The 25,688-nt window shown below is 42.5% G+C and overlaps 4 non-coding genes and 1 pseudogene across 5 annotated transcripts; 4 read left to right on the top strand and 1 right to left on the bottom strand.

Moving 5' to 3' along the window:
- The first annotated feature begins 1,144 nt into the window (after positions 1-1,144).
- Positions 1,145-1,308, top strand: LOC149980505 (U1 spliceosomal RNA). Its single transcript, XR_016484204.1, has one exon. It is a non-coding gene; the product is annotated as a U1 spliceosomal RNA (small nuclear RNA).
- Positions 1,309-3,350: 2,042 nt separating this feature from the next.
- On the top strand, positions 3,351-3,514 carry LOC149980504 (U1 spliceosomal RNA). Its single transcript, XR_016484185.1, has one exon. It is a non-coding gene; the product is annotated as a U1 spliceosomal RNA (small nuclear RNA).
- Positions 3,515-5,490: 1,976 nt separating this feature from the next.
- On the top strand, positions 5,491-5,654 carry LOC149980503 (U1 spliceosomal RNA). Its single transcript, XR_016484184.1, has one exon. It is a non-coding gene; the product is annotated as a U1 spliceosomal RNA (small nuclear RNA).
- Positions 5,655-11,873: 6,219 nt separating this feature from the next.
- Positions 11,874-12,037, top strand: LOC118936972 (U1 spliceosomal RNA). Its single transcript, XR_005034397.2, has one exon. It is a non-coding gene; the product is annotated as a U1 spliceosomal RNA (small nuclear RNA).
- Positions 12,038-15,765: 3,728 nt separating this feature from the next.
- Positions 15,766-19,731, bottom strand: LOC149980502 (putative caspase recruitment domain-containing protein 17P; annotated as a pseudogene). The gene is made up of 4 exons (XR_016484038.1): positions 19,727-19,731; positions 19,483-19,595; positions 18,912-18,941; positions 15,766-16,690 (listed from the first exon to the last, which is right to left on the bottom strand). The product of XR_016484038.1 is annotated as a putative caspase recruitment domain-containing protein 17P (transcript).
- Between the last annotated feature and the right edge of the window lie 5,957 nt (positions 19,732-25,688).

Genomic DNA, 25,688 nt, shown 5'->3' with positions numbered 1-25,688 from the left:
GGTCAACCATTACCATTCCACAGACATTTCCCTGGTCAACCATTACCATTCCACAGACATGTCCCTGGTCTACAATGCCACAGACATTTCCCTGGTCAACCATTACCATGCCACAGACATTTCCCTGGTCAACCATTACCATTCCACAGACATGTCCCTGGTCTACAATGCCACAGACATTTCCCTGGTCAACCATTACCATGCCACAGACATGTCCCTGGTCCACTTATTTCCTGATGAAATCAGTCAATAAGATGGATTCTGTTGTTCCAAGATGCCGATCCATTCCACAGACATTTCTGCAGTTTTTTTTTTTTGCAGTGAGAATGTGTAGTGAGGTATTCTGCCAAAAATGTATTTAGGCATATTAAAACACTTCAGTTTAACCCTGATCGCGAGTATCATCCTGTCAATTTACAGATACAATTACAAATACGAGTATGGCCATGTCACTGTACATAGATCTTTCTATTTTCATGTTCTACTGTGTTATTGACTACGTTTGTTTACGTGTAACTCTGTGTTGTTGTTTTTGTCGCACTGCTGTGCTTTATCTTGGCCAGGTCGCAGTTTGTAAATGAGAACTTGTTCCCAACTAGCCTACCTGGTGAAATAAAACAATTAATTAAAAACCACCCATTGTAGCTACTACCGTGTCTTGTTGATGAAGTAGTAGGCTACTGTTTCTCCTCCATATCTGTGGGTCGTATGCCACCCTGTGGTCGATGGTGGAATCATATTTTACTGAGAGCAGAAAACAAGCGTGATGAAACTATTCCTACAACGTCTGGAACGCTACAAAACACCAGAAATAAATGGTGTCTTTCGGTTGGCTGTGTGCACGAATGTGATTTCAGCATTTTGGTACATCGCCTACTTGTGTGTTACCAGACCAACATTTAGACCAAAAATGCAATGTATTTAGAATTTCTACCGTGTTGCTTGATGGGAAAATAGTCGGTCCGTGATATAATATAGTAAAACAAAATGTATTGCTTTTTTCTTCGCCTTGTCCGCAACTGTATTCGTAAACGTCATTAAACCCTGTTCAATATGATGTGGTATTATCAGTAGTAGAAGTGGTAACCGTGAGTCAAACACCTTTGTCCTGGAAGGAGTACTCCTCTACCAACGTGTACAACTCATACTTACCTGGCATGGGAGACACCGTGATCACGAAGGCGGTTTACCCAGGGCGAGGCTCAGCCATTGCACTCCGGCTGTGCTGACCCCTGCGAATTTCTCAAATGTGGAAATCTCGATTGCATAATTTCTGGTAGTGGGGGACTGCGTTCGCGCTCTCCCCTGATCTTGATGTTAAAAATAATGGAGGAATGTGTTAAATTCGGAGTTCTATTGAGTTTCGTGTTGAGAAGGAGATTTTTTACTTATCAGATGAATGACTGGGGTCTGTTTATAAGTCAACTAAAGGCCTCAGAGATATATTTCTGTCTTCTGATAACCCGGATGTGTGTGATATGTTATTGTAGCACTGGTGATTATGCCTGTCATGTCCTGATAATGTCAAGGAAAAGGCCTACTTGTGAATGGATCATTTTGTGCCCTCAGGACGTAATGTGGATTGAGGTATTTTATTTGCTAGATTATTAAATCATTTATAGGACAGTTTGTCATTTAAGACCACAGTAAGTGTCAACCATTACCATGCCACGGTCATTGCCCTGGTCAACCATTACCATTCCACAGTCATTTCCCTGCTCAACCATTACCATGCCACAGACATTTCCCTGGTCAACCATTACCATGCCACAGACATTTCCCTGGTCAATCATTACCATGCCACAGACATTTCCCTGGTCAACCATTACCATGCCACAGACATTTCCCTGGTCAACCATTACCACGCCACAGTCATGTCCCTGGTCAAACATTACCATTCCACAGACATTCCCCTGGTCAACCATTACCATTCCACAGACATTTCCCTGGTCAACCATTACCATTCCACAGACATGTCCCTGGTCTACAATGCCACAGACATTTCCCTGGTCAACCATTACCATGCCACAGACATTTCCCTGGTCAACCATTACCATGCCACAGACATTTCCCTGGTCAACCATTACCACGCCACAGTCATGTCCCTGGTCAAACATTACCATTCCACAGACATTCCCCTGGTCAACCATTACCACGCCACAGTCATGTCCCTGGTCAAACATTACCATTCCACAGACATTCCCCTGGTCAACCATTACCATTCCACAGACATTTCCCTGGTCAACCATTACCATTCCACAGACATGTCCCTGGTCTACAATGCCACAGACATTTCCCTGGTCAACCATTACCATGCCACAGACATTTCCCTGGTCAACCATTACCATTCCACAGACATGTCCCTGGTCTACAATGCCACAGACATTTCCCTGGTCAACCATTACCATGCCACAGACATGTCCCTGGTCCACTTATTTCCTGATGAAATCAGTCAATAAGATGGATTCTGTTGTTCCAAGATGCCGATCCATTCCACAGACATTTCTGCAGTTTTTTTTTTTTGCAGTGAGAATGTGTAGTGAGGTATTCTGCCAAAAATGTATTTAGGCATATTAAAACACTTCAGTTTAACCCTGATCGCGAGTATCATCCTGTCAATTTACAGATACAATTACAAATACGAGTATGGCCATGTCACTGTACATAGATCTTTCTATTTTCATGTTCTACTGTGTTATTGACTACGTTTGTTTACGTGTAACTCTGTGTTGTTGTTTTTGTCGCACTGCTGTGCTTTATCTTGGCCAGGTCGCAGTTTGTAAATGAGAACTTGTTCCCAACTAGCCTACCTGGTGAAATAAAACAATTAATTAAAAACCACCCATTGTAGCTACTACCGTGTCTTGTTGATGAAGTAGTAGGCTACTGTTTCTCCTCCATATCTGTGGGTCGTATGCCACCCTGTGGTCGATGGTGGAATCATATTTTACTGAGAGCAGAAAACAAGCGTGATGAAACTATTCCTACAACGTCTGGAACGCTACAAAACACCAGAAATAAATGGTGTCTTTCGGTTGGCTGTGTGCACGAATGTGATTTCAGCATTTTGGTACATCGCCTACTTGTGTGTTACCAGACCAACATTTAGACCAAAAATGCAATGTATTTAGAATTTCTACCGTGTTGCTTGATGGGAAAATAGTCGGTCCGTGATATAATATAGTAAAACAAAATGTATTGCTTTTTTCTTCGCCTTGTCCGCAACTGTATTCGTAAACGTCATTAAACCCTGTTCAATATGATGTGGTATTATCAGTAGTAGAAGTGGTAACCGTGAGTCAAACCCCTTTGTCCTGGAAGGAGTACTCCTCTACCAACGTGTACAACTCATACTTACCTGGCATGGGAGACACCGTGATCACGAAGGCGGTTCACCCAGGGCGAGGCTCAGCCATTGCACTCCGGCTGTGCTGACCCCTGCGAATTTCTCAAATGTGGAAATCTCGATTGCATAATTTCTGGTAGTGGGGGACTGCGTTCGCGCTCTCCCCTGATCTTGATGTTAAAAATAATGGAGGAATGTGTTAAATTCGGAGTTCTATTGAGTTTCGTGTTGAGAAGGAGATTTTTTACTTATCAGATGAATGACTGGGGTCTGTTTATAAGTCAACTAAAGGCCTCAGAGATATATTTCTGTCTTCTGATAACCCGGATGTGTGTGATATGTTATTGTAGCACTGGTGATTATGCCTGTCATGTCCTGATAATGTCAAGGAAAAGGCCTACTTGTGAATGGATCATTTTGTGCCCTCAGGACGTAATGTGGATTGAGGTATTTTATTTGCTAGATTATTAAATCATTTATAGGACAGTTTGTCATTTAAGACCACAGTAAGTGTCAACCATTACCATGCCACGGTCATTGCCCTGGTCAACCATTACCATTCCACAGTCATTTCCCTGCTCAACCATTACCATGCCACAGACATTTCCCTGGTCAACCATTACCATGCCACAGACATTTCCCTGGTCAATCATTACCATGCCACAGACATTTCCCTGGTCAACCATTACCATGCCACAGACATTTCCCTGGTCAACCATTACCACGCCACAGTCATGTCCCTGGTCAAACATTACCATTCCACAGACATTCCCCTGGTCAACCATTACCATTCCACAGACATTTCCCTGGTCAACCATTACCATTCCACAGACATGTCCCTGGTCTACAATGCCACAGACATTTCCCTGGTCAACCATTACCATGCCACAGACATTTCCCTGGTCAACCATTACCATGCCACAGACATTTCCCTGGTCAACCATTACCACGCCACAGTCATGTCCCTGGTCAAACATTACCATTCCACAGACATTCCCCTGGTCAACCATTACCATTCCACAGACATTTCCCTGGTCAACCATTACCATTCCACAGACATGTCCCTGGTCTACAATGCCACAGACATTTCCCTGGTCAACCATTACCATGCCACAGACATTTCCCTGGTCAACCATTACCATTCCACAGACATGTCCCTGGTCTACAATGCCACAGACATTTCCCTGGTCAACCATTACCATGCCACAGACATGTCCCTGGTCCACTTATTTCCTGATGAAATCAGTCAATAAGATGGATTCTGTTGTTCCAAGATGCCGATCCATTCCACAGACATTTCTGCAGTTTTTTTTTTTTGCAGTGAGAATGTGTAGTGAGGTATTCTGCCAAAAATGTATTTAGGCATATTAAAACACTTCAGTTTAACCCTGATCGCGAGTATCATCCTGTCAATTTACAGATACAATTACAAATACGAGTATGGCCATGTCACTGTACATAGATCTTTCTATTTTCATGTTCTACTGTGTTATTGACTACGTTTGTTTACGTGTAACTCTGTGTTGTTGTTTTTGTCGCACTGCTGTGCTTTATCTTGGCCAGGTCGCAGTTTGTAAATGAGAACTTGTTCCCAACTAGCCTACCTGGTGAAATAAAACAATTAATTAAAAACCACCCATTGTAGCTACTACCGTGTCTTGTTGATGAAGTAGTAGGCTACTGTTTCTCCTCCATATCTGTGGGTCGTATGCCACCCTGTGGTCGATGGTGGAATCATATTTTACTGAGAGCAGAAAACAAGCGTGATGAAACTATTCCTACAACGTCTGGAACGCTACAAAACACCAGAAATAAATGGTGTCTTTCGGTTGGCTGTGTGCACGAATGTGATTTCAGCATTTTGGTACATCGCCTACTTGTGTGTTACCAGACCAACATTTAGACCAAAAATGCAATGTATTTAGAATTTCTACCGTGTTGCTTGATGGGAAAATAGTCGGTCCGTGATATAATATAGTAAAACAAAATGTATTGCTTTTTTCTTCGCCTTGTCCGCAACTGTATTCGTAAACGTCATTAAACCCTGTTCAATATGATGTGGTATTATCAGTAGTAGAAGTGGTAACCGTGAGTCAAACACCTTTGTCCTGGAAGGAGTACTCCTCTACCAACGTGTACAACTCATACTTACCTGGCATGGGAGACACCGTGATCACGAAGGCGGTTCACCCAGGGCGAGGCTCAGCCATTGCACTCCGGCTGTGCTGACCCCTGCGAATTTCTCAAATGTGGAAATCTCGATTGCATAATTTCTGGTAGTGGGGGACTGCGTTCGCGCTCTCCCCTGATCTTGATGTTAAAAATAATGGAGGAATGTGTTAAATTCGGAGTTCTATTGAGTTTCGTGTTGAGAAGGAGATTTTTTACTTATCAGATGAATGACTGGGGTCTGTTTATAAGTCAACTAAAGGCCTCAGAGATACATTTCTGTCTTCTGATAACCCGGATGTGTGTGATATGTTATTGTAGCACTGGTGATTATGCCTGTCATGTCCTGATAATGTCAAGGAAAAGGCCTACTTGTGAATGGATCATTTTGTGCCCTCAGGACGTAATGTGGATTGAGGTATTTTATTTGCTAGATTATTAAATCATTTATAGGACAGTTTGTCATTTAAGACCACAGTAAGTGTCAACCATTACCATGCCACGGTCATTGCCCTGGTCAACCATTACCATTCCACAGTCATTTCCCTGCTCAACCATTACCATGCCACAGACATTTCCCTGGTCAACCATTACCATGCCACAGACATTTCCCTGGTCAATCATTACCATGCCACAGACATTTCCCTGGTCAACCATTACCATGCCACAGACATTTCCCTGGTCAACCATTACCACGCCACAGTCATGTCCCTGGTCAAACATTACCATTCCACAGACATTCCCCTGGTCAACCATTACCATTCCACAGACATTTCCCTGGTCAACCATTACCATTCCACAGACATGTCCCTGGTCTACAATGCCACAGACATTTCCCTGGTCAACCATTACCATGCCACAGACATTTCCCTGGTCAACCATTACCATTCCACAGACATGTCCCTGGTCTACAATGCCACAGACATTTCCCTGGTCAACCATTACCATGCCACAGACATGTCCCTGGTCCACTTATTTCCTGATGAAATCAGTCAATAAGATGGATTCTGTTGTTCCAAGATGCCGATCCATTCCACAGACATTTCTGCAGTTTTTTTTTTTGCAGTGAGAATGTGTAGTGAGGTATTCTGCCAAAAATGTATTTAGGCATATTAAAACACTTCAGTTTAACCCTGATCGCGAGTATCATCCTGTCAATTTACAGATACAATTACAAATACGAGTATGGCCATGTCACTGTACATAGATCTTTCTATTTTCATGTTCTACTGTGTTATTGACTACGTTTGTTTACGTGTAACTCTGTGTTGTTGTTTTTGTCGCACTGCTGTGCTTTATCTTGGCCAGGTCGCAGTTTGTAAATGAGAACTTGTTCCCAACTAGCCTACCTGGGGCCTGTTGCACAAAAGTAGAATTAAGACATCCGGGATAAATGACTCAGCTGAGCTCAATGAAGCCAAAACATGTGCGTCCAGGCTTAATTGGTTGCACAAAGACCAAGCCAGGATGAGCAGACACGGATTCATTAAGCCAGGTGAAACCAATCCTGGATAGGTGCGCGCTCACGGCTCACTCAAATAGACCCCGCCACAGATCACAGATTAACTGATTTACCATGGCAACTAGAGCCGCGTACTTTTCCCCGTCGGAAGCACAAATCCTCATGGAGGCATACGAGGAGGTAAAATATATAATTAAGAAGAAAGGCAACACCGCCACAGTGATAAAGCAAAGAGAAAAAGCGTGGCAAAGTATTGCAGACCGCCTGAATGCGTAAGTAGTGCACAATTACACACTCACCGCTCCGCTGAAACATCACAATTACAATTCAAATATTTAATTCACATCTCCAAAAATGCAGTTGTACTGTAATTATGAAACGGTTAATTTTTTTTATTGAAATGCACTGCAGATATGAGTGAAATTGTGTAAAGTAACTCCATCACACTGTATAAAGCTATGATAAAAATTTTGATATTTTTACTGAAAACAAGACAAAAATACCAAGTAATTTTTTGCATTGTGACTCCATTAAGTGTGTGTGTGTGTGTGTGTGTGTGTGTGTGTGTGTGTGTAGATTAAACATGAACGGGCCAAAACGGACATGGCAGCAGGTCAAAATCAAATACAAGATTATTCTGCAGAATGGTATGGTCCCTGACTAATATTTAACAAAGCACAAGCATATATTGTACCCAGAAGGTGCCTGCTCACACATTGTCTGTACTGTTTTAGCAGTGAAAAAGAATACCCACAGACAAGGCACGGGTGGTGGGTCACCAAAGGCTGACCTTACCCCAGCAGAGGACATGGCCTTGGAGCTAAATAAAGGCAGGCCCGTCTTAGAGGGGATCCCTGGGGGGAAAGAGACGAGCATAGGTTCCTCCCAAGATGCCACCCGCTTCATTCAAGGTATGTCCTTCCATCTCTACATGGGATACAACCACATTCATATTGAATCAATTTGGACTGTCTGACTTTGGTTTACCTATTGCCTTGCAGTGTCTGGCAGCACTGTGTTCCTGTTAGAGCCACCAGCACAAGCACCAGACGATGCTGATCCAGTGAGTACTCCATCAAAGGCATACTGTAGGCCTGGCATGTCTTGTCTACTAGCTTCAATATGAATCCGATTAAATGTGATAGGGTGAAGGCCCCAGTGCAGCAGCAACAGCACATGATGGAGACGATGATGAGGAGGAGACCATCTCTCTGGATTCCAGAAGGCATGAGGTATCATGTTAAGACTGTGAAAGTACTATTTACTCTACAATGGTGAGGAGTCCTCATCAAAATCAAAAAATCTAATTTCTTTTACAGGACCCAGATGCTATACAGTGGGAAAACCAGCCTGGCAACATAGTGCGTATTAATAAAAGGACACCACATCCTGCCAAATTCCAGCTGCGCTAATTGTATTGTGTTCACAGAGCTCACAAGCTATCAGAAAGTTGTATGGCAACCACCTCCGGTGCCAAATAGAACTGGCAGACATAGACATTCAGTACAAGAAGAAAAAGATGGAAAATCTTGCACTGGAGTTCGAAATAAAAAAAGAGGACAATTAGGAAACTGGACCTTGAAATAAAAAAACTTGAGAGGGAGGTGAGATATGCCTTCAATGTACACTGTATGCTAACTGTAACACAAATGTATTAATCATTATTTTTCTTTCCTCCCCCAGCTCCAAGAAGATGACACAGCTCAAAATAAAAATTAGGTATATTCTCGTAAAGTCAAGTGAGCCATGACATATGAGCTCTTATTGTGAGCACACAGGACGGTGGCATCTTTCTAAGGTTTTTTTTATTTTCCCAGCAATCAGTACAACCAAGTCATCGTTATAAGGCATCGCCCTCTTTTGCCCACCCCCCCCAGCACCAGGTGTGGCCACTAGCCTATATGAAGGCCCAAAATTGTGTGTTCCTTTCTGCTCTGACAATGGCATGCCCATTCGTGCAAGATGTGGTGGATGAAGAAGCACTTGTGCTGAGGAGAGCCTTCAGGTGAGAAAGGGTCTTCAGGGACCGGTTGGACCCACTGGCCTTCCCTGATGACCATCTATATGAAAGATACAGGTTTTCTGCAGATGGCATCAGGTATCTATGCAGACTACTGGGTCCCAGGATTAAGCACCGCACTGCACGGAGCCATGCACTGAGTGTGGAGCAAATGGTTTGTGTGGCCTTGCGCTTTTTTGCTAGTGGAGCCTTCCTGTACTCAGTGGGGGATGCAGAACAGCTGAACAAGGCCACAATTTGCCGCACAATAAGGAGTGTGTGTCTGGCTATCAAAGCATTAGCAGATGTCTTCATCTCCTTCCCTGGCCACAGAAGACTCTGTGACATCAAAGAGGAGTTCTATAGGATTGCAGGTAAGAGGATCTACAAATTACAGGACAACTGTTAACACATAGTAGGATACTCATTACTTTGTGTGACAGGTTTCCCCAATGTCATTGGTGCAGTGGACTGCACACACATAAGGATAAAAGCCCCCTCAGGTGCCCATGAGGCCGATTTTGTGAATAGGAAATCCTTTCACAGCATTAATGTTCAGGTGAACATAACTTTTTGATATTGTCCATTGACGAACACTCTGCATTGCCAGTGATGTGCATTGATTGGTGTAATATTCCTCATCTTATGATTTCAGATGGTCTGCAATGCTGACTGTGTGATCAGCAATGTTGTGGCAAAATGGCCTGGCTCAGTCCATGACTCCAGAATCTTTCGGGCCTCTGAAATCTATCAGTGCCTATCACAAGGTAAGCCACACAACCCCTATTTATAACCATCATGGCTGTGTCAAGAATATCACTGTGTTTATGAGGTAGTAATGATGAGATTTTGTGTTGACAGGTGAATTCTCTGGTGTGTTGCTGGGAGACAGGGGGTATGGCTGCCAGCCTTTTCTCCTGACACCTTTCACAGACCCCCAGGAAGCACAGCAGGCCTACAACCATGCCCATGCCAGGACCAGGGCCAGAGTTGAAATGACCTTTGGCCTCCTGAAGGCACGCTTTCACTGCCTTCACAAATTAAGGGTCAGCCCTGTTAGGGCATGTGATATTACTGTGGCTTGTGCTGTCCTCCACAATGTGGCCTGCCTGAGGAAGGAGAGGGCCCCCAGAGTGCCACCAGCCATGGACTGGGACAATCCGGCAATCTTCCCTGATGACGACAGTGGTCGGCTGCTGAGGGACCAATATGTGTTGAATTATTTTAGTTAGTATGTGTGCTTTCAATTTTGGTTAAATATGTCCTGCGGTGGCAGAGGAATTTGGGTTTTTTTGGGTTCGTTTTTTGACGAATTTGGCCTCTTATGATGTTTGTGCGGTATACTGTGTGTAATACAAGGCTGCAGGGAGGCTACTGCATCCATTAATTTGTCTGTTCAGTTGATGTGTATGGATTTGTCCTGCATTTATTTTAGTGTGCAGACATGCAGGGTGTGTTATACACATTCAAAGGTCTGTATATGTATAATTTTGTATAATATGCTTAGATTCTGTGCTTTCCATCTTGTAGAGTCACTGTGACTTCAGTTTTGAAAGGAGCTGATGGTTTACCTGCTTTGTTTTGTCCTTATTCAATAAAGGAACATAATGTTACACATTGTGTTTTTATATTCATATGGAATGTGTATTTGTTTATATGACAGAGTACTAGGGCCACACTGAAGAAAAAGGATAAAGTCATAAATTTATGAGGCTGGTTCTTTCTGCAGAAAAGCTACATATTGTTTTTACAGTTTTGATACTTATGACAATGTGATACTTAATATTCTGGCACATCAGCATGTCTTTGTTTATGAAACCATACTGAAGTACAATTTCACGAAATGCCCCACATCTGTCATTTTAACAACTGTCCTCCTTTAAAACAACTGGTTACAATATTATGACTTGTGTTTTTTTCCCCTCTGTGGCCCTAATATTCTAGCATTTTATATATAGCCTTATAGTCTATGGGAAACTGTAAATTATCTAATGATAGCAACATCATCTAAAAATCATTTTTTATCCAAAATCATTGAAATTAATGATCACAAACGTTTAAATAACAGTGGGTCTAGTTATATGTGATAACAATGTATAGTGAGCAGTGAAATAACTATTGGTTTCCATTTGTGGTGACTGCTGACTGACATTAGGGATGAGATTAAATAGATCCTGGAATTTAGCCTGGTCTGGAGCAGGCTAGCTCCACAGAATAAATCTCCATGGTAATTTATACCATAACATATCCTCCTGCCCCCTATCCATCTTTAGTGCAACCGGATTACGGATCAATTGAGCCAGGATCACCAAGATATCCTGGCTTAATCCCTTATCCTAGTTTTGTGCAACAGGCCCCTGGTGAAATAAAACAATTAATTAAAAACCACCCATTGTAGCTACTACCGTGTCTTGTTGATGAAGTAGTAGGCTACTGTTTCTCCTCCATATCTGTGGGTCGTATGCCACCCTGTGGTCGATGGTGGAATCATATTTTACTGAGAGCAGAAAACAAGCGTGATGAAACTATTCCTACAACGTCTGGAACGCTACAAAACACCAGAAATAAATGGTGTCTTTCGGTTGGCTGTGTGCACGAATGTGATTTCAGCATTTTGGTACATCGCCTACTTGTGTGTTACCAGACCAACATTTAGACCAAAAATGCAATGTATTTAGAATTTCTACCGTGTTGCTTGATGGGAAAATAGTCGGTCCGTGATATAATATAGTAAAACAAAATGTATTGCTTTTTTCTTCGCCTTGTCCGCAACTGTATTCGTAAACGTCATTAAACCCTGTTCAATATGATGTGGTATTATCAGTAGTAGAAGTGGTAACCGTGAGTCAAACACCTTTGTCCTGGAAGGAGTACTCCTCTACCAACGTGTACAACTCATACTTACCTGGCAAGGGAGACACCGTGATCACGAAGGCGGTTCACCCAGGGCGAGGCTCAGCCATTGCACTCCGGCTGTGCTGACCCCTGCGAATTTCTCAAATGTGGAAATCTCGATTGCATAATTTCTGGTAGTGGGGGACTGCGTTCGCGCTCTCCCCTGATCTTGATGTTAAAAATAATGGAGGAATGTGTTAAATTCGGAGTTCTATTGAGTTTCGTGTTGAGAAGGAGATTTTTTACTTATCAGATGAATGACTGGGGTCTGTTTATAAGTCACCTAAAGGCCTCAGAGATACATTTCTGTCTTCTGATAACCCGGATGTGTGTGATATGTTATTGTAGCACTGGTGATTATGCCTGTCATGTCCTGATAATGTCAAGGAAAAGGCCTACTTGTGAATGGATCATTTTGTGCCCTCAGGACGTAATGTGGATTGAGGTATTTTATTTGCTAGATTATTAAATCATTTATAGGACAGTTTGTCATTTAAGACCACAGTAAATGTCAACCATTACCATGCCACAGTCATTGCCCTGGTCAACCATTACCATTCCACAGTCATTTCCCTGCTCAACCATTACCATGCCACAGACATTTCCCTGGTCAACCATTACCATGCCACAGACATTTCCCTGGTCAACCATTACCATTCCACAGACATGTCCCTGGTCTACAATGCCACAGACATTTCCCTGGTCAACCATTACCACGCCACAGTCATGTCCCTGGTCAAACATTACCATTCCACAGACATTTCCCTGGTCAACCATGCCACAGACATTGCCCTGGTCAACCATTACCATTCCACAGTCATTTCCCTGCTCAACCATTACCATGCCACAGACATTTCCCTGGTCAACCATTGCCATGCCACAGACATTTCCCTGGTCAATCATTACCATGCCACAGACAAATCTCGATTGCATAATTTCTGGTAGTGGGGGACTGCGTTCGCGCTCTCCCCTGATCTTGATGTTAAAAATAATGGAGGAACAGATATATACTGTTCTGAGTTTGAAGAGTTCTGTTTTGCGTCGGAAGAGGTTTATCAACAGTTCAATTTTCTAATCAGATGAATGGTGTTACAATGTAGGATCTATTTAAAAGCTGAAAGAGACCATTTGTCTTCTGATAACCCCAATGTGTGAGATCTGTTATTGTTGCACCGGTCATTAATGCCTGTCCATGCAACCACACGTTGATAAAGCATTTACAATCATCGAGAATGACACAAAAAGTACGTTTGAAAACACATTTCTATTGTGGTCCTCTTAAATGTTTTTTGAGTCATAGTATGCCTCGGCTCCATATAACACAGCACAAAGGACAGGAGGACATTGTCGTAGCGTAGAGCCTTACCTACTGACATGGACCAATATAATTGTTTATTTTCCATCATTAGTCAACTCTAGACATTATTTAAATGTCGACGAGTTTCTGTGGTAGTTTGTTCCACTCAACAGCGCAGGTAAATTAAAAGGTGTTCTTACCAGATAGACTCTTCCATTTAGGACAGGAGGTATCCGAGTCTCTGGCTAAGGGGCTTTATTGTGTGTACAGCTGTAATATAAGTTAAATAATTAGATGGGTACCTGGGGGCTAATCTAATCTAACAATTCCACAACAAGAATAATAAATAATTCACCCAAATCTAAGTTAAACGGATCAAATAAAAATATATGCATATAAAGATATGGATGAGCGACGACCGAGCGGCATAGGCAAGATGCAATAGATGGTATAAAATACAGTATATACATATGAGATGAGTGATGCAAGATATGTAAACATTATTAAACTGGCATTATTAAAGTAACTAGTCAACCATTTATTAAAGTGGCCAATGATTTCAAGTCTGTATGTCTACCAGGAGGGGGCAGTGTGACAACCAGGTTTGGCTGAATGACTCTAGCTAGACCAGTGGTTCCCAACCTGTGGTCCGTGGGGGTGGTGCAAGTGATCTGCAATTATTTTTAGATTCTAGTATTTTATTATTAAAAAAATTATAACAGTATGGAGTATTAATGGTATTATAAGCAATTTTACGTTATTTTTCACAATGCAAATAGTTTATCATAATAATAATAATAATAGGCCTGTACAGGCCTAAATACATTCACATCTATTAACAGAATTTAACCATCAATATATTTGATGTGGAAAAATATCAGCGACTCCGTGAATGGTGGTCCTCAAGACCTTTTGACGGTGATTTGATGATCTCCAGAATGGGAAAGTTTGGGAACCGCTGAGCTAGACAGTCACATCTGTCTGGTAACATGATAGGATGGGAATCGCTGAGCTAGACAGTCACATCTGTGAGGTAACATGATAGGATGGGAACCGCTGAGCTAGACAGTCACATCTGTCTGGTAACATGATAGGATGGGAACCGCTGAGCTAGACAGTCACATCTGTGAGGTAACATGATAGGATGGGTAACCAATGATATACAATGATTCTGCAGACCCAATACGGACTGATTAGAATGTACAGTATATGATGTTACATTGAACTAATCACAGTAATCAGAGAACCAACTCACATAGATACATACAGACAGAACACATTCCTTCCTTACATGTATTCCATGTATTTGACAGGGATTCTTCACATCAATAAACACTTCTGTAAATGTACCAGATTTTTCCACATAGACACACCCTGTGTTTTAATGAAATCAACTATAGGTCTATGCACTGAGCTTGTCTGATGCTTTAAGCGCACTGTTTCGACGAAAATAATTAAGACACACAAATGACTCAAGAGGGAGCCAGAGATCAAGATAATCAGAAGACAAGATGTCATCAAGGCAAAGGGTGGCTACTTTGAAGAATCTAAAATATAGACCAGGGCCCATTTTGATTTGTTTAACACTTTTTGGGTTACTACATTATTCCATATGTGTTATTTCACAGTTTTTATATCTTCACTAGTATTCTACAATGTAGAAAATAGCAAAAAAAATAAAGAAACTGACAAACCAAATGACTAACGTTTGACTGGGACTGTATATAATTCATATTTACAAGACATTCAGTACCAATCAAAATAACCCTACATCAGGACTCTCCCTACTTTTAACCACCTTCTCTGTTGTCATTTCTCAATCTCTTTTTACTGTTAAACACTCAGTCTTGAGTCTCTGTCTGTCCCAAATGGTACTCTATTCCCTATGTAGTGCACAACTTTAGACCAGAGCCCTATTCCCTATATAGTGCACTATTTTAGACCAGGACCCTATTCCCTATATAGTGCACTACTTTTGACCAGGGCCCTATTCCCTATGTAGTGCACTACTTTGGACCAGGACCCTATTCCCTATGTAGTGCACTACTTTAGACCAGGGCCCATAGGGCTCTGTATAGGGAATAGGATGCCATTTGGGACAGCTTTGGCTGATCAGTAAAGGTCGATGGTCATGTAAAGGTCGATGGAGATAGAGGAATATGTAGAATTAAAACGGGACGGCCAATCCTACTCCTGGAGAGATACTACTGGCCGTGCAGGCTTTTGCTCTGACCCTGCTCTAACACCTGCTGTAACACCTGATTCTACTAATCAGTCTAATCAGAACCTTGACTGGCAGAATGAGGTGTGTTAGAGCAGGGCTGAAGCAAAAGCCTGCAGACCCAGTAGCTCTCTGGAGCCAAGACCACTTAGGTTCATACGGCATAAACTAGATTTCTGATTGGTTTACCGGCCATCAATTAGCTTTCTGATTGGTTACTTCACATACAGTTGAAGTCGGAAGTTTACATACACCTTAGCCAAATACATTTAAACTCAGTTTTTCACAATTCCTGACATTTAATCCCTGTAAAAATTCCCTGTCTTAGGTCAGTTAGGATCACCACTTTATTTTAAGAATGTGAAATGTCAGAATAATAGTAAAGATAATGATTTATTTCAGCTTTTATTTATTTCATCACATTCCCAGTGGGTCAGAAGTTTACATACACTCAATTAGTATTTGGTAGCATTTCCTTTAAATTGTTTAACTTGGGTCAAACGTTTCAGGTAGCCTTCCACAAGCTTCCCACAATAAGTTGGGTGAATTTTGGCCCATTCCTCCTGACAGAGCTGGTGTAACTGAGTCAGGTTTTTAGGCCTCCTTGCTCACGCATGCTTTTTCAGTTCTGCCCACAAATTTTCTAGGTCAGGGCTTTGTGATGGCCACTCCAATACCTTGACTTTGTTGTCCTTAAGCCATTTTGCCACAACTTTGGAAGTATGCTTGGGGTCATTGTCCATTTGGAAGACCCATTTGTGACCAAGCTTTAACTTCCCGACTGATGTCTTGAGTGACGATCTAGGATCAGGTATGTTTGAATAGGAGTGTTACTATCTATTCTACCATTAGGTTGGTACCCCAACACTGTTACTGTCCATTCTACCATTAGGTTGGTACCCCAACACTGTTACTATCCATTCTAACATTAGGTTGGTACCCCAACACTGTTACTATCCCTTCTACCATTAGGTTGGTACCCCAACACTGTTGATCTGAAGCTGTGAACAGACAGTGGTCCAGCTCCCCAAGAAGGTTGATCATCCTGGAACACGACTCAGTTCCTTTTCTCAACACCATGTCGATGATGTCACGTGCCTTCTCTGCCCTCTCAGCGATCACCTTCACTGACTCCATTTCATCCTGGTTGATGACTGTGTGTTGCAGGAGTCCGTCCAGCAGACCATCCAGGACAGGTCCTGATACTCGTTTCACAAACTCTGTCCGTACAGAACGCAGCTGCTGCTCTGGAGAACCAGTCAGACTGCTCTCAGCCGGACCTCCTGCCCCCGACACAGCACCTGAGAGAGTCAGGTTACAAAATAACTACATTTGTACATTTACATTTCAGTCATTTAGAAGCAGACTCCTAAAATAACAAGTATTGAGAAAACATTATATTTTACAATAATGACCTGAACATACCACATATTCACATTTAGGTACGGTTTCACAGACATAGAAAAACAGTCTGAGGCATTCAGAACCAGGCTAATCTACATCAAGTCCTGGAGGAGATGTCATTGGGACATTCAGAACCAGGCTAATCTACATCAAGTCCTGGAGGAGATGTCATTGGGACATTCAGAACCAGGCTAATCTACATCAAATCCCGGAGGAGATGTCATTGGGACATTCAGAACCAGGCTAATCTACATCAAGTCCCGGAGGAGATGTAATTGGGACATTCAGAACCAGGCTAATCTACATCAAGTCCTGGAGGAGATGTCATTGGGGCATTCAGAACCAGGCTAATCTACATCAAGTCCTGGAGGAGATGTCATTGGGTCATTCAGAACCAGGCTAATCTACATCAAGTCCTGGAGGAGATGTCATTGGGTCCTTCAGAACCAGGTTAATCTACATCAAGTCCTGGAGGAGATGTCATTGGGACATTCAGAACCAGGCTAATCTACATCAAGTCCTGGAGGAAATGTCATTGGGACATTCAGAACCAGGCTAATCTACATCAAGTCCTGGAGGAGATGTCATTGGGACATTCAGAACCAGGCTAATCTCCATCAAGTCCTGGAGGAGATGTCATTGGGACATTCAGAACCAGGCTAATCTCCATCAAGTCCTGGAGGAGATGTCATTGGGACATTCAGAACCAGGCTAATCTACATCAAGTCCTGGAGGAGATGTCATTGGGACATTCAGAACCAGGCTAATCTATATCAAGTCCTGGAGGAGATGTCATTGGGTCATTCAGAACCAGGCTAATCTACATCAAGTCCTGGAGGAGATGTCATTGGGACATTCAGAACCAGGCTAATCTACATCAAGTCCTGGAGGAGATGTCATTGGGGCATTCAGAACCAGGCTAATCTACATCAAGTCCTGGAGGAGATGTCATTGTTCTTGAAGACAGTCTTTTACTAATCTGCACTAGTCCAGGTCCTACAGTAAACCATGTTGCCTGGCCCTCAAGTCATTGGTTTGTACAGAGCATTCAGAAAGTATTCAGACCCCTTGACTTTTTCCACATTTTGTTACGTTACAGACTTGTTTTCCCTCATCAATCTACACACAACACCCCATAATGACATCACAATACCCCATAATGACATCACAACACCCCATAATGACATCACAACACCCCATAATGACATCACAACACCCCATAATGACATCACAATACCCCATAATGACAAAGTGAAAACAGGTTTTTGCAAATATACTAAATATAAACAGAAACACCCGTATTTACATACGTACTCAGACCCTTTGCTGTGAGACTCCAAATTGAGCTCAGGTGCATCCTGTTTCCATTGATCATCCTTGAACTGTTTCTACAACTTGATTGGAGTCCACCTGTGGTAAATTCAATTGATTGGACGTGATTTGGAAAGGCACACACCCGTCTATATAAAAGGTCCCACAGTTGACAGTGCATGTCGGAGCAAAAACCAAGCCATGAGGTCGAAGGAATTATCAGTAGAGCGCCGAGACAGGATTGTGTTGAGGCACAGATCTGGGGAAGGGTACCGAAACATTTCTGCAGCATTGAAGGTCCCCAAGAACACAGTGGCCTCCATCATTCTGAAATGGAAGGAGTTTGGAACCAAGACTCTTCATAGAGCTGGCCACCCGGCCAAACTGACCAATCGGGGGAGAAGGGCCTTAGTCAGGGAGGTGACCAAGAACCCGATTGTCACTCTGACAGAGCTCCATAGTTACTCTGTGGAGATGGGAGAACCTTCTAGAAGGACAACCATCTCTGCAGCACTCTACCAATCAGGCCTTTATGGTAGAGAGGCCAAACGGAAGCCACTCCTCAGTAAAAGGCACATGACAGCCCGCTTGGAGTTTGCCAAAAGGCACTTAAATGATATGATGTTATGATGAAACCAAGATTGAACTCTATTTTTTTTATTTTGCAAAAATGTCTGTTTTTGCTTTGTCATTGTATTGTGTTGATGAGGTAAAAAAAAAAACTTTTAGAACAAGGCTGTAAAAAATGTGGAAAAAGTCAAGGGGTCTGAATACTTTCTGAATGCATTGTAACTCATGTTTACTTACTTGTTGAACAGGTGTCAGAGATGTATTCATCTGAAAGATAAACAAAACGAGGTTATATCACTCTAAACAGCATCTGGTACTAAAGTACAAAGTGATGATTGACCAGCTGTCAGAGCAGCTCACAGATCACTGCACCTGTACATAGCCAATCTGCAAATAGCCCATCCAACTACCTCATCCCCATACTGTATTTATTTATTTATCTTGCTCCTTTGCACCCCCAGTATCTCTACTTGTACATTCATCTTCTGCACATCTACCATTCCAGTGTTTAATTGCTATATTGTAATTACTTCGCCACTCTGGCCTATTTATTGCCTTTAACTCCCTTATCCTACCTCATTTGCACTCACTGTATACAGACCTTTCTACTGTATTATTGACTGTATGTTTGTTTACTCCATGTGAAACACTGTGTTGTTTGTTTGTGTCAAACTGCTTTGTTTTATCTTGGCCAGGTCGCAGATGTAAACGAGAACTTGTTCTCAACTAGCCTACCTGGTTAAATAAAGGTGTTCTCAACTAGCCTACCTGGTTAAATAAAGGTGAAATAATTGACATGTGCTCCTACCTCGTGATACTTTTTCTTTCCATACTGTCCTCTCATCATCACTGAATAACTCCATCTCAATGTCAATCCCTGTCATTTTCACAACCGCCCTGAAAAAGCTTGGTGTGCTGTCTCTGACCCCATAACAACAGCTAGTCTACCTAGTTGGATCCCCTGACTCCATAACAACAGCTAGTCTACCTAGTTGGATCCCCTGACCCCATAACAACAGCTAGTCTATCTGGTTGGATCCCCATAATCTGACCCCATAACAACAGCTAGTCTATCTGGTTGGATACCCTGACCCCATAACAACAGCTAGTCTACCTGGTTGGATCCCCTGACTCCATAACAACAGCTAGTCTACCTGGTTGGGTCCCCTGACTCCATAACAACAGCTAGTCTATCTGGTTGGATCCCCATAATCTGACCCCATAACAACAGCTAGTCTACCTGGTTGGATCCCCTGACCCCATAACAACAGCTAGTCTACCTGGTTGGATCCCCTGACTCCATAACAACAGCTAGTCTACCTGGTTGGGTCCCCTGACTCCATAACAACAGCTAGTCTATCTGGTTGGATCCCCATAATCTGACCCCATAACAACAGCTAGTCTACCTAGTTGGATCCCCTGACCCCATAACAACAGCTAGTCTACCTGGTTGGATCCCCTGACCCCATAACAAAAGCTAGTCTATCTGGTTGGATCCCCATAATCTGACCCCATAACAACAGCTAGTCTATCTGGTTGGATACCCTGACCCCATAACAACAGCTAGTCTACCTGGTTGGATCCCCTGACTCCATAACAACAGCTAGTCTACCTGGTTGGGTCCCCTGACTCCATAACAACAGCTAGTCTATCTGGTTGGATCCCCATAATCTGACCCCATAACAACAGCTAGTCTATCTGGTTGGATCCCCATAATCTGACCCCATAACAACAGCTAGTCTACCTGGTTGGATCCCCTGACCCCATAACAACAGCTAGTCTACCTGGTTGGATCCCCTGACTCCATAACAACAGCTAGTCTACCTGGTTGGGTCCCCTGACTCCATAACAACAGCTAGTCTACCTGGTTGGATCCCCTGACTCCATAACAACAGCTAGTCTATCTGGTTGGATCCCCATAATCTGACCCAATAACAACAGCTAGTCTACCTGGTTGGATCCCCTGACCCCATAACAACAGCTAGTCTATCTGGTTGGATCCCCATAATCTGACCCCATAACAACAGCTAGTCTACCTGGTTGGATCCCCTGACCCCATAACAACAGCTAGTCTACCTGGTTGGATCCCCTGACTCCATAACAACAGCTAGTCTACCTGGTTGGATCTCCTGACTCCATAACAACAGCTAGTCTACCTGGATGGATCCCCTGACTCCATAACAACAGCTAGTCTACCTGGTTGGATCCTCTGACTCCATAACAACAGCTAGTCTACCTGGTTGGGTCCCCTGACTCCATAACAACAGCTAGTCTATCTGGTTGGATCCCCATAATCTGACCCCATAACAACAGCTAGTCTATCTGGTTGGATCCCCATAATCTGACCCCATAACAACAGCTAGTCTACCTGGTTGGATCCCCTGACCCCATAACAACAGCTAGTCTACCTGGTTGGATCCCCTGACTCCATAACAACAGCTAGTCTACCTGGTTGGGTCCCCTGACTCCATAACAACAGCTAGTCTACCTGGTTGGATCCCCTGACTCCATAACAACAGCTAGTCTATCTGGTTGGATCCCCATAATCTGACCCAATAACAACAGCTAGTCTACCTGGTTGGATCCCCTGACCCCATAACAACAGCTAGTCTATCTGGTTGGATCCCCATAATCTGACCCCATAACAACAGCTAGTCTACCTGGTTGGATCCCCTGACCCCATAACAACAGCTAGTCTACCTGGTTGGATCCCCTGACTCCATAACAACAGCTAGTCTACCTGGTTGGATCTCCTGACTCCATAACAACAGCTAGTCTACCTGGATGGATCCCCTGACTCCATAACAACAGCTAGTCTACCTGGTTGGATCCTCTGACTCCATAACAACAGCTAGTATACCTGGTTGGATCCTCTGACTCCATAACAACAGCTAGTCTACCTGGTTGGATCCCCATAATCTGACTCCATAACAACAGCTAGTCTACCTGGTTGGGTCCCCTGACTCCATAACAACAGCTAGTCTACCTGGTTGGATCCCCTGACTCCATAACAACAGCTAGTCTATCTGGTTGGATCCCCTGACTCCATAACAACAGCTAGTCTACCTGGTTGGATCCCCTGACTCCATAACAACAGCTAGTCTACCTGGTTGGATCCCCTGACTCCATAACAACAGCTAGTCTACCTGGTTGGATCCCCTGACTCCATAACAACAGCTAGTCTACATGGGCTCCACACACAACAAAAATACATTACAGACATCTACTTTACATGGAAAGACGGTAGTAGACATTATAATAATTTACCAAGAAGACATTACAGTTACTTTTTAAAATTTAACTAGGCAAGTCAGTTAAGAACAAATTCTTATTTACAATGAAGGCCTTCCCCCTAAATCTCCTCTCTCTAGAATAGTCTTAACTTCAGACTTCCTACCTCAGAGCCTTTAACATCACAACATATTCATTAGGCTAATCAATATTATTCTGCGGATATTTAACCCCTAAATCTCCTCTCTCTACAATAGTCTTAACTTCTCAAACACTTTTCTATAATAAATTGTAAAAGGCTACAAACCTCAAACTTTTTTTTTTTTTTTTTTTTTAATTCGACAGTTATTTCTCTACTTCCGTATAAAAATGGTAGGCTACTTCCCGTTTCAACACAGTGAACGGGTTCAACACCTTCAGGTTAATTTATTAGATGTTCATATTTAGGTCATATTTATGTCCTCTAACCCGGAAGACGCTGGGCCAAAATGTGCGCCGCTCTACGGGTCTCCCGATCACGGACGGCTGTGATAGAGCCCGCGATTGAACCCGGGTATGTAGTGATGCAGTGCATTAGACCGCTGCGCCACTCGGGAGCTTAAGTTATAATTAGCTGACAGGTATTTCTTCCTAGCCATTTTAGAGGTTACAGCCTACACACCATAGTTTCTTGTTATGGTTTAGTAGTTGCCTATAAGGTGACACGCATTGCTTCCTTATGTAGGAAAATGTCCAAATATGGAATAATTGGTTAGTCTGGCAAGTACTTTTATCGGTGTAAAATAGCACAGTGATGCCATCTGGTGGTACATGTTAATTACTGCAAGTCCAGTGTTTTTACCGGTGTGTTTGAGATACCCGGATGTAGTAATTGCAACGACCTGAACAAGACTGGTTACTCGCGTCAATGCCTCCGTCTCGTCATTTAACATTAAAACAAGTACGTTTGATTGAGCCAGAGCTGGGGTGTATTCATTAGTGCAAACCTCACCAACCCGTTGCAAAACGGTAGGGTGGGCGGACCGACTTTTTGAAAACCCTGATTTAGTCAACATTTACATCGTTTTATGTGCCAATTTGTTGCACGTCACTTTTACTTTGCCGATTTGACGAGACGGACTAGTTTCTTTAGCGACAGATTTACACAATTCCGATGCACGTCTTCTTTCAGGAATTGAAACAACGCAAAGTGTCGACTGTGTTGGGGATCACGCGGATAGCAAATCACGATAATGTGCAATCAATCGCCTATAACAACAACTCCCTACCTCAGAGCCTTTAACATCACAACATATTAATTAGGCTAATCAATATTATTCTTGAAAGTTGAAATCAGTATTGTAATAACTTCACAATTCTGCGGATATTTAACCCCTAAATCATCTCTCTCTAAAATAGTCTTAACTTCTCAAAAAAACACTTTTCTATATTAAATTGTAAAAGGCTACAAACCTCAAACATGTTTCTTCGACCGTTATTTCTCTACTTCCTTATAAAATGTAGGCGGGCGGCAGCGTAGCCTAGTGGTTAGAGCGTTGGACTAGTAACCGGAAGGTTGCGAGTTCAAACCCCCGAGCTGACAAGGTACAAATCTGTCGTTCTGCCCCTGAACAGGCAGTTAACCCACTGTTCCCAGGCCGTCATTGAAAATAAGAATTTGTTCTTAACTGACTTGCCTGGTTAAATAAAGGTAAAATAAAAAATGTAGGCTACTTCCCATTTTAACACAGTTCAACACGTATATAGGTTTTAAAATTATATGCTCATATTTATGTCATATAAAGTCTTCATACACTTCATGCAGGTGTTCAGCCCATAGAATATGAATGTATCTGGTAAAAGCGAATTTATATTTTATTTCAGGATTTGATTGAGTGATGTTTTGCAGTGCTACCAGCAGAGGGCAGTGTGACAACAACCAGGTTTGGCAGAAGGAAGCCAGACGGTCATATCTGTGTTGTTGTGGTAACATGATAGGATGGGTAAACCAACGATATACAATGATTCTGCAAACCAACCCAAAACAAACTGATTACAATCTGTAGCATATGACGTAACATTGAACTAATCACACGTATTAAAGACCAACTCACATAAACACATTCCATTCCATTTATTGAGAATGTATTTGACAGAGATTCTGCACATCAATCAAAGTTTCTGTAAATGTGCCAGATTTAGCCAGCTAGCTAGCTTTCAACTGTAGTCCACGGGCATGTAGACACAAACATTTTCATGAAAGTATTATAAAATAAAATTTCCCTAGTACTAACACACCGGATTCAAATAATCTGTGGCTTGATGATAGAGTTCATTAGTTTCATTTTAGGGCAAAAACTAAAACATGGACCTCTTGGGGGTCCCGGGGGAGAGGTTTGAAAAAGGCTGATCTAGAATAACTTGATTCAAATGAGTTACCTTTTGTAGGCCTACATCAGCTCTACAACTTGAGTGTGTGCGGCACAGGTGGCTGGTGGCACTTCAATTGGGGAGGACAGAATTAATGGAATCAAACACATTAGATATATGGTTTTCATTCCTTTCACACCATTCCAGACATTTCTATCATCCTTCCTCCCGTCACACAGCCTCCTGTGGTGTCTGGGGGCCTATTTCACCTAGAATAATGTGATTCGAAAATGTTTTTTAGGGTGTGTTTACACAGGCGGCCCAATTCTGATATTTTTGTTTTCCACTAATTGGTCTTTTTGACTAATCACATCAGATCTTATCTGATTGGGCAAAAGACCAATGAGTGAAGAAGAAATAAGAATATAATTGGGCTCCCAGTGTAAACACAGCCATGGAACTTCACAGTAATCCAGTCCACTAGATACCCAACTGTACCTTTTAACATTTCCAACATCCACGACACACCCAGGTAATTTGACAAATTCATTTCTCAATATCGGTCTGGAGTTCTCTTCCTCACGAACTAATTAAAAGTGCAATATGTAGCTTTGTGGGCGACCCGACCAAAATTCACGTGAGTTATAGAGATGTGTCTTCTGGTTGAACGCAAGTCTGATCTGCGCCATTTCCCTTGCTTCCCGTCCGTAAATTTAGGCATCTTTTTTTTTACTCTCGGTTTTGTACACCAGCTTCAAAACAGCTGAAAAAAAATAATACAAAATTAGTTATTGAAAATATATGTCAGTGGTTCAGATGGTACAGTCATGCGATGATGGAGCTAGTTCTGCATATTGCGTCTTAGACTGCAATTACCAGAATGCTTTGCGACAGGAAGTGGAAGTGAGAACGAAAATGCTCCACTGCTGAGCAAGTGACGGGTGATAAGCGTAGCTTTCGCTAGCAACTTTCTTTTTAATGTTTTATAGAATCTAAACGTGGTCAAATGTAACGTGAAGTGTTATTCAAATACGCTTTAATCTTATAACCGACGTCCCGAGTCATTACTTTAACGATAGTTATTCTATAGCCCCTTTAAAAATGTCTCATAGTACTTTTACAGTTATCCAGTCAACCAGATTCCCAACATCCACCTTCTCAATGAGATCATCTGTGATCTTCATCATCACTGGGACTGTATCTGCATACAGACCAACGGGTCCCTGTAATATTCTGCATGGCAGGCCATTTGTGCAGAGAATTCTGGACGGAGCTCTATACAGACTGGGAATTAATATAGACAGACAGACACAGGGAATTAATATAGACAGACAGACTGGGAATACAGACATACATACAGACTGGGAATCAATATAGACAGACAGACACACAGACTGGGAATTAATAGACAGGCAGACAGGCTATGAATTAATA

Source organism: Oncorhynchus mykiss, chromosome 10, assembly GCF_057628025.1.
Source record: "Oncorhynchus mykiss isolate SJ-2025 chromosome 10, ASM5762802v1, whole genome shotgun sequence".
In the NCBI taxonomy this organism is placed as follows: Eukaryota; Metazoa; Chordata; class Actinopteri; order Salmoniformes; family Salmonidae; genus Oncorhynchus; species Oncorhynchus mykiss.
This window is presented reverse-complemented; position numbering and strand designations above follow the sequence as displayed.